This window comes from Montipora foliosa, chromosome 9, assembly GCF_036669935.1.
Source record: "Montipora foliosa isolate CH-2021 chromosome 9, ASM3666993v2, whole genome shotgun sequence".
Classification (NCBI taxonomy): domain Eukaryota; kingdom Metazoa; phylum Cnidaria; class Anthozoa; order Scleractinia; family Acroporidae; genus Montipora; species Montipora foliosa.
The window spans coordinates 30,088,629-30,098,628 of record NC_090877.1 but is presented as its reverse complement, the minus strand read 5'-3'; the positions used below and the strand labels follow the sequence as shown (position 1 = coordinate 30,098,628).

The following is a 10,000-nucleotide window of genomic DNA, read 5'->3' as shown; positions in this document are numbered from 1 at the left end:
AAAGTGGCTGAGGTGGTGCAGAGTTTTAATATCAAACTTCGGAACAGATTCAGTTGCCTGGCAGATGATAAGGCCTATAACCCTGAACAGTGACCCAGGAAGGGAGTTCAGATGAAGACATCAAAGGCAGACTGGGAAAAGCCAGACCAGCAGTCAGCAAGCTTAGAAACATAGGGAAGAGCAGTCAACTGAAAGTCCAACGTTATAGCTGTTTTTTTTGTTTTTTTTTTCAATTAGCTTCGCCAAATAAACAAACAAAACAATTACGTATACAGAAGAACATTGGCAGGGACACCGCAAAAGTGTTGGCCAATTACAACAGGCCCGGATACTAATAAGAACTGAATAAAAACAAGAAATGTTAAAAAATACAGCAATACAGAAAAAATACAACTACATACAACAAGTTATTGGACGGAACAAGGGATGAGCACTATTGCATTTTAAACAGATAGACTTGAATGAACGTGGGTCATCACAGTTATAGGAAACAGCTAACGCGGACTTATAATAATTAAAAATAACTGATTTAAAAGAAGCTAAGGTCGATGAGCTCAAATCTAGTTCGTCCGCTAAAAGGATTTCTGGTAAGTAGATGTTTTACATTTCTTAATTATGTATTTGTTAACGTTGCTGGTTGAGGATCTAGTACGTCTACCGTATTTGCGAACTTCAGGTAGAACAGAGACATTCATGTTAACAAGACCGTGTGTTAATTTGAAAAAATAGGTGAGATCTAAACGTTCATTCCAGTAACAAATAGGTATTACCGGTAGGTTTAGAGTTGCTAAACGAGACGTATAACATATATTAGAAGAATAAGGCAGTTTTAAGCTAAACTTAGTGGCGCATCTTTGGATACGCTCAAGCTTAACAATGAGCTCGAATGGACTGCGGGGCCCAAATTTGGGTGGCGTATCCCAAATGTGGCCTAACTAGGGCTAGGTCTAGCGTACGTCGTACTTCAGTTCTAAATATGAACCTCGTGTTCCTCTTTAAGTAGCCAAGTAGTTTATTAGCACGCAAAGATTGTTCGTTTACTAATTTGGACCATGTCAGATCCTTACCAATCCATACGTCCAAATCTTTTTCTGCAGCATATCATTCAAGTGCGGTGTTGTTGAGTTTGTAAGAAGATAAGATCGGGTTTTTTTTCTTGTTATGTGCTGCGCCTTACATTTAGCTTCGTTAAAGAGGAGACCGGATGAATAAGACCAAGTTGCAAGCTTCCCAAGGTCTTCTGGAGAGAGAAGGCATCACCCAAAATCTTTATCTCTCTAAATATTTTTGTGTCGTCAACGAACATCAAAACTCGACTGCTAGAACTGACTAGGGCTGGTCCAAGTATGGAACCCTGAGGTACTCCAGAGGTAACAGGAAGATTGTCTGAAGTGGCGCCGAGTACCATAACGCGCTGGTATCGGCCTGACAGGTAGGAACAGAACCAGTTAAGCAGGTTGCCACCGAAACCGACATGAATCAGCTTATGGACCAGGCACCTATGACTGACTTTGTCGAAAGCTTTTGACATGTCAAGGTAGATGGTGTCAACCTGGCTGCCACTATCTAAAAGTGAACCAATGTGGTCAAGAGCCTCAAGCAGGTTCGTAGCGCACGATCTTCCAGTACAAAAACCATGTTGTTTAAGAGAAATGACGTGGTACAGGTGGTCCTTGATACAATTGAACACACAACGCTCAAAGACCTTGGTACAACGTTAGCTAGTTTCCAGTCACTCGGGAGAGACCCTAGTTGCAGTGATTTATTGAAGATCTTACATAAGGAAGGAGCAATCACAGAGGCAGTTTCTTTGAGCAATTTAGCAGGGATTTCATCCGGCCCTGTAGCTTTACCGACTTCTAGTGCTTTACGTGCAGCTAGAACCGTGGACTCGTTGAGAGTTAGATCAGATATAACGGTGTCCGAACATATGCACGCTGTCTTCTCCACTGCGCTGTTGATAGTAAATACAGAGGCAAAATATCTGTTGAACAGGTCAGCTATTCCTGCAGGTGTATCAGCATTTACTCTTAAAGAATTTTGTGACTGGTCAGCGGATGAGTCTAGGACGGTTGCCATGGAGACATGTTCTGGGATAGGATGACATTTAGAATTAAGCTTCAGAACTGACCATAAGCGCTTGGGATTTAATCTAAAGCCAGTGACAATGGAGTCGTACAAGTGATCACACCTTTCGCGGAGTAGTTTCTTGATTTGCACCAGCATAGACTTAAACTTATCCCTCAGGCCGGCGTTCGGATGTGACTTAAGTTTTTGGCGAACTAAATTCTTTTTCTTCAGTCTCTTCCTCTCACAAAATCCTTGACAGCAGCAACGAATAAGTCCTTCCAGCACCACCAGTCATCATCTATATTGTTATGACCCACAGTAGAAGAAAGATTGATTGCCGAGAGAGCATCACACAATCCTTCAAAATCGCCATTTGCGTAGTCGTAGACAGATTTGCGCGGGTGTGAGGGCGCATTAACAAAAGAATTGTACTCAAACAGGACTACACAATGGTCTGTAAAAACACCGGCTTTGTCAGATGGCAACACCTTGGTCACTTTGGTATGTTCTGGGGCACTTGTTATCACTAGATCAAGAATATTGTTACCGCGAGTCGGCGAGTTGTTAATTTGCATCAAGAAGTGGTCATGTAACGCCTCCATAAATGGCAGTTCATTAGCACCTGAAGCACTATCCACGGAGTCCCAGGAGATGCTCGGCAAGTTAACGTCACCACAAATTACCATGTTTTCAAACTGGTCGCAAACTTGTTCCAGAAAGATGTTGAATAAATATACTCAACTAGGGTCTGAGTCCGGGGGCTTGTAACAAGAACAGAATACAATCTTCTGATCAGATGTTGTGACCACAGCCGAGGCGATTTCCAGATCTTGCAATTCGTCGGCAAGAGGGTACTCGGTAACGGTTTTGAAAGCGCTGGTTTTAGCTGCAATCAAAACCCCACCACCTCGTTGTTTCTCCCGATCATTCCTGAAGATTGAATAGCCACTGCGAAGCAGCTCAGAACTATCCACGTCTCTATGAAGCCAGGTTTCATTAACTAGAACAATATCTAAGTCCTCCATGTAGACCAAATCCTGTAAGCAGTGCAAATTATGTCTTGCGAGGTTCTCGACTCCTTGAGAGTAGTGAATACTTTTTAAACTTCTTGCATTCATAACAAGGCATTTTATGCTTGCCCTGCTGGGAAAGCTTACAGTGTTTGGCCCTGGATGGGTAGCAATGTCACCGCTCAGAAAAATCAACCTGACTAAGAGTCCATTAAAGCCTGTGTAGTAGCGGGAAGAACGAAACTTAGGTGTGCGTCCAGGAATCGAAGGCCGACCAGCGATGTTTGGTTTAAAAATTTTCCAAGCAGAATGCTCAAAGTTATCAGGGGGACCAGTTGCTTGCAAGATGAAATCATCATGATTGCACATGTAGTCGGTCCAATAAATTAAGGAGTGGAGCACCAAAAAACGTGCAGCAACCAGAAGTGTACTGAAGATCTAAAGGTTGCTTCCAACCGCCATCTCTTTACAGTTGTGAAACATGGCGTATGACTAAAAGCGATGCGACCACGCTAGACATCTGAGAAGGCTTATAAAGATCTATTGGCCTATGAAAATATAAAATGAGGACATTCGAAACCTGGCTAACATCAGCACCATCAGTGAGCAAATCTTCCGGCCATGCTGGAAGTTCATCGGCCACGTTCTCAGAATGGATCCCAATAAACATCCCAAGACAGCATTAACCTGGGCCCCAGAGAGAAGAAGAAGTTGTGGCAGACCAAAAGAGACTTGGCAGAGAACCACAGAGAAAGAAATAACAGCACTGGGTTTTATCTCATGGAACTAGGCAACAGTGGCTGCTCGTGACCATGCGACATGGCGAAGGACAGTCTCTGGCCCTCTACCCACTAAGGGTTATGGTCAAAATTGAAATTGATTGAATCAAGACCACATTAAAAAATAAATGCATTTGATTATGTTATGAAAGATGTTATAAGAAATATCCTCAGAATCTAAAAATTGATGATTCTACTCAAAGCTTTAATTTGAAAAGAATTATGACAAAAAATTTAAATAAATTAATTATATAAATATATTATATAAGTATATATGTAATGACACACATCATAATTGGTTGAAAAATTACTTTGGTTGATATACATGTGATTTTGGTCAAAAAAATATTTGTAATGCACAACAAAAATTAAAAACTATTAAATATATTTGCTGTGATAAAATAGATTTAATTATTGATATTCATATAGCTAGTTAAAATTGTGGTATTACTCATAAGCAACTTTTCAGTAAATAATTTATTGATTGTTATGAAAATATGTATAAATTTAACCATAAAAGCGTTTATATTAGAAAATATCACATTCTTAATATTATAACAAATTTACAAATAATATATAACTATTGCGTTTTTATTACAAATCAAATTAAAAAATCAAATTAAAATATTAAAGATATTCAATCTAATTAATAATGCTAAACCAAAATCAGGTTATAATAAAAAAAGATTAGTATCAAATATATTTATTAAAATAAATCTTAAGTCTTTTAGGTGAAAGCATAACATACCAAACATAGCATACCAAAAAAACAAAAGCAATGGCGTGATATGGTGATTATTTCCTGTTTCAGTGGATTAAGCAAATATTTAAACACACTTTTAAAATCGACTTCAAAAAATTATTTCCATGTTGGTGAGTAGTATAGTACTTAGGGGTAGCGAGATCATTTTTTTGCATCCAGGAACCAAGCCTATCAGGTAGCACTCTCTTCAAGGGGCACTATCATGCTAAATTTGCTGTTTTTAGGTCAAAACTGTGTAAAACAATCTAATAGGCCTTATAACGGTTTTCGACACCATCTTGACGGGTAGGCAAAGTGTTTGTATCCGAATCCTATAGCAAATAACGTCTTCCAAAATTGAATTTTTCACAATTTCTGAATCGCAACTTTAAAATACTAGGTAGAAGATTGTATTCACCAAGTTTTAAGGATGTAGCTTCGCTAGAAGACGCTCACTTAATTTTTTAAATTTTCCACACATTTGTCTGTAAATTTGGTTGGGTAGACAAACGTCTAGACGCAGTATGCGAGAAAAAAAAAAAGACAAATTAAAAAAAATTAGCTCTGCGACTTATAGGAAAGGTACATCCTTCAAACTTGGTGAATACAATCTTCTACCTAGTATTTTAACGTTTTGATTCACAAATTGTGTAAAATTCAATTTTGGAAGAAGTTATTTGCTATCGGATTCCCATCAAACACTGTAATTTCTGACCGCTTTGCCTACCCATCAAGATGGCGTTGAAAACCATGATAAGGCCTATTTAGTGGTTTACCTCGCACATACAACATTCCTGACAACTTAGTGATAAGATATGAAATACATTTATCGTAGAAAGCGCTATTCATATTTAATTTTTGACAACTTTGCGAAGACAAGGTCTCCAAATTTGAAAAAACTGCCCAGAATTCTTCAAGTTCCAACCCTTTCCCATCCTCTCCATCCTTCGCTGCAGACAACAAAGAATAGCTTCAGTGCTTTTCAATGGTTACTGGCAACGAAAGCACAGCATTATTTTTTGGTCTTTATTAAAGCAAAAGACGTTCTGAAGTTTGACTAAAATAGCGTGACACTGCCCCTTTAAGTGAAAACATCCAACTGTTCATAATAGGAATGCAAAATCAACAAAAAAATTGGATAACACAATAAACAGTGAAAGACAATTTATTTTGCAAACATAATTACTACCCAATACCCGCCAAACTGCACTACACACATGTACGCGATGCGTGCCTATTTTCACTTTTCCAAACGAGTTATGCCAGGAGCTCTTTAGGTTACATTTTGGTCCTCTCTGTAGAAAATTTTGGTTGCCCTTCCCCAACTTCTGCACAATGATTGGTGCCAAGCTTTCCCTGCATGTAGATTTCAGCACCTCTTACCAGGGTTTAAAGTGCTAATATAACCAAAAAAAAAGCAATATTATTCTTCTTTTTCTTTGTCTATGACTAAACACAAAGTGACCCAAGTTTAAAGCAATGATTTAAAAAGGTTCCCAGTCTCTTTACTTTAACTGGAAATTTCCTATTTAATAGTCTGCCATTACCAACTTTAAAATTTTGAGAGAGCTGGATCGAAGAAAACTCACTAGTTTAAGAATGCAATAGACCTAATCGGCTAACTCAATGTTGTACCCAATTCAAACCCTTTGGGAATAAAACGTTTTGTTCCAGGTATTTCCATATCACTTAAATATGAATGCTACATTATCATGCAAATACAATACACAAAGAATCTTAGTCCTGGGAGATTTGAATTGGGTACAACATTGAGTTAGCCGATTAGGTCTATGCGTGTATACACGACTGACTTAATATGCAGCATAGGAGTTTTCAGCATTCACACTTCTAAACTTCTGTTTTGCTTATAACTATATTAAATCACAAAAATTTTAGCTAGCGAGTAAATGATGCCAGTTTTCCCTAGATCCAACCCTCCAATCTGTTAGTTTTGAATGTGAGTAATGGCTGAACGTGAAATCTAGACTTACGTTTAGAGTATAGAGCCTTTGGATAAAATCAAAGCTCAAAAAGTTGATAGTCAGGTGTTCACCAAACACACCTTTCAAAATGTGAAATGATCTGATCATAGTAGCACTTCAAAGCTGCCAAAATCCGCACTAGAAACGAATAAGTTTGTCTCTTTGGAGAGGGGCCTTCGGAAAGGAATCTGTTGAAGTTTCTAATCAACCCTCATGGGGGCATACAGAAATCAGAGTTAACAAAATCCCCCTCCAGGACGGGATAATTTCATCTTCAATACAAAATCACCTTAGATGGTACTGTAATGAATGAGTTTCCAGTAATTGGATCCATGCCTAAAATACGCAAAGGGTTCTGGGATCGCCAGGGGGCAAGCATTGCAAGGTGCTATGAGAAAATGTATGGAGGAAAGTTCTTCGTTCTTGGAGAGAGATAAAGACTTTTTTCGACACAGTTTTATCAGAAATCGATTTGGGTAATGTTGACACGCAGCAAGTGTAAGTTTTTGTTTGAATAACCGTGAAACATCAGACAAAATTTGCTGATTAACTTCCTTGCTTGCATAAAATTTATTTTGAAACGGCCTCAAAGTATTACAAAATTTACGAATAAATCTGGAGAAAATAACTCAATAAAGCCTTTCAGTTGCATTCACGTGTGTATGAGCTGGCTTATATGCCTAGTGGCGATCATTGTGCTGTGCGGGGTTGTGACAACGATTGAATGTACCGATAGATATTACTCACCCAGGAATAACAATGTTTTGTTGTGGGCTAGAACTATTAATCGTGACCAATTCAAGGTTTCGATGAGTATGGAGGTCTGTTGAAATAATTTTGTACGAGGTTACAGAACCTCAAACTTTGTACATAAGAGAATATGATTGTGGGAGTACTAAAACCTCAAAGACCTGCTCCAAAGATAGATCTACAGAGAGAACTAGCATATGAAGATGATGCTTTTGTATTGGACGAAGTCATAGTGGAGCTTGACAAGTTTGCTTACACCCAGTGACTTTAATAGTTCTACATGGCTCTTCATGTAGATGGTAGTTTAACAGAAGAAAAAGTTTGTTCACATGTAACAGCTGGGGCATATCAGATATGAATTCCCAGTGTTATCTAAATCCACAGAAACTGCTTTATTCTATGGAAGAGGAGCATTAAAACAGCTGCCTCGAAGCAGAAGGAGATTGAAATGGTTTGCTTGAGCAGAATGATCGTACTACATTAAAGTGACTGGACTCTTACAGAGTTTGTACAAAATTGTAGCGGCTCGAAAACCATTGGACTTTTCTCAATCAAACAAGAACTTAACCTATGGGTTTTCTCATGTTTCTCGTCGTCCAAAGAGCAATAGCTCTGTAAAAAAAATTTCCATCTCCTCTGACAACGACTTCTCTCGCTTGATGAGGTGTATTTCCAGAAGCCATAATTCGTTTACAGAAGACGTAACTATAAACAGCAATAAACCTTACGGATCCTCACGCGAGCAAGGTTAACCCGAGTACATTTTATCCCATATTTCACCGTTATTCAAACAGAAACTTACATGTGCCACATATCAACATTACCCAAACCGATTTCTGATAAATCTGTGTCGAAAAAAGTGTTGATCTCTCTCTAAAATCATTTTTTGGATGTTGAAATAAGTTTTCGCCATACATTTTCTTACAGCGACTTGCAATGTTTGCTCCCTGGCGATCCCAGAATCCTTTGTGTATAAATGGGGATCCGATTACTGGCAACTCATTCATTCACTATAAAACCGAAACAACACAATGGTTGAGGTCCCACTAGCACATTTGACATCGCTGTTACAAGGATGTCACACTGTTTCAAGTGTGACCCGCTATTTTCTTCAGTGTCAGTGTCAGAGTCTGTTGCTCAGGTTATGCGGCCTAATCAAAGGATTTTAACAATGCTGTTTACAATTCTAAAAGTATGATCTGTCTGGTGTCTATCTCAACCCACTTGAGATGAACCGATCACGACTTACTGAACAAGAAGTCCATTTTGCGATAAGAACTTTTAGCGCCAAAGCGATTTACATATACTTTCATCTGAAAAGTCACCTTAAAATTATAAATTTTATCGCTTCAGTTAAATGCACAAAGGAAGCAAGGAAGATTTTACGAGTATCATCCCACTAATTCATTAGTAAATCATTCATTTATGAAATGTAGCCTATAAAAGTAAGTTGGGTAGACGACCTTGTAGTGGCGGGAATTTGACATTATTTTTTATTCATCCTTTCAGCAACAATCACAGTCAGTATGGCTTCATTCCCCATGGCAAACTCTTAAATACCGGTACTCCCTTGCCCTCAATCTCCATGCGATATCCATCACCCAGCCAAGTTCCTGCCCTAAGTCCACCGCTACAAACCTCAGCTTCTTCTAACATCAACACAGAATCACTGAAAACCTCTACAAAGTGCTCCCCGTCATGGAGCACTCCAGAAGAAGAGACTGATAAGAATTTACAAGGAGGAGGTTGAAGGCCTTCTTATTTCGAATTTGCTTATAGTCTCTTTGATGTCATCTTCATGAACTGGTAAAGATATGAAATTGTTCTTCCTCCGGTTTAATGCTTCACTAAAACTGTGGCATTTTTTAATTGCAGAGGACTCTCCAATGCCGAATGTTATCGCAGTAGATCGATACAAATTTCCTGACCCAAATCTCCACAGAGCTATTGCTACTTGCTTCTGTAGCGGAATCGCCTATCAAAAACGTGTATTTTGGCGTTAAATGTCTAGAGAAACTATCGCACAAATATAATCAAATGTTCCTCTAGAAACTCTAAAATGCCTTTTGCAAAGACTGTTAAGAGCTCTGTTGTTGAGCATTTCCTCTAGCCAATAATGTGGCCGAGGGTAAACTCAAACGCAATGAATCCTTCTTACTTTTCGAGCTCTCAGCATCTGCACCAGAAAACCCTTCGGTGATGTAGAAATTGCCTCAAGACTATATGTCAGGTTGATCCTTCTTGTGACAAGTATTAAAATTATAATGAAAGAAAATCCGGTAAGAACACGACGATCAGGCATCTTGCTATTGCTTTTGCCATGAAATTGCAAGTTCATAGCTATCAATTTGAAACCGCTGTTAACAACTGCTAGTGGAACCGCAGGTTATGTGACACCGTTGTTACACTGTTTTTAACTCTGAGAGGTCAAAACAGCGTTGTAAAAGTGCTGTCAAGTGCTAGTGGGACCCCGACCAATAATGGTTCCAAAAATGTCAACATTTTTGTCTCACCACATGGTCAGTTCTTGAGCTGACTTAGGAATCTCAAAGTGATAAATACAAGACGAACAACCATTTTCCACAAACCTAACCTCTCCTACCTCTTAGGTAAAATACTCTTGAAAGCCTCAGTCTGTTGTCGCCATTCAAAGTTTAATATAATTAT

General features: G+C 38.7%; 1 protein-coding gene across 1 annotated transcript in view; it reads right to left on the bottom strand.

Moving 5' to 3' along the window:
• Window positions 1-5,750: 5,750 nt before the first annotated feature.
• The window catches only part of LOC137972194 (nudC domain-containing protein 3-like), a 91,377-nt gene continuing 87,127 nt past the window's right edge, over window positions 5,751-10,000 (bottom strand). Inside the window, exon 6 of the mRNA XM_068819048.1 lies at window positions 5,751-10,000. This exon is cut by the window's right edge and continues 1,374 nt beyond it. The gene's annotated coding sequence lies outside the window, so the exon portion shown is untranslated.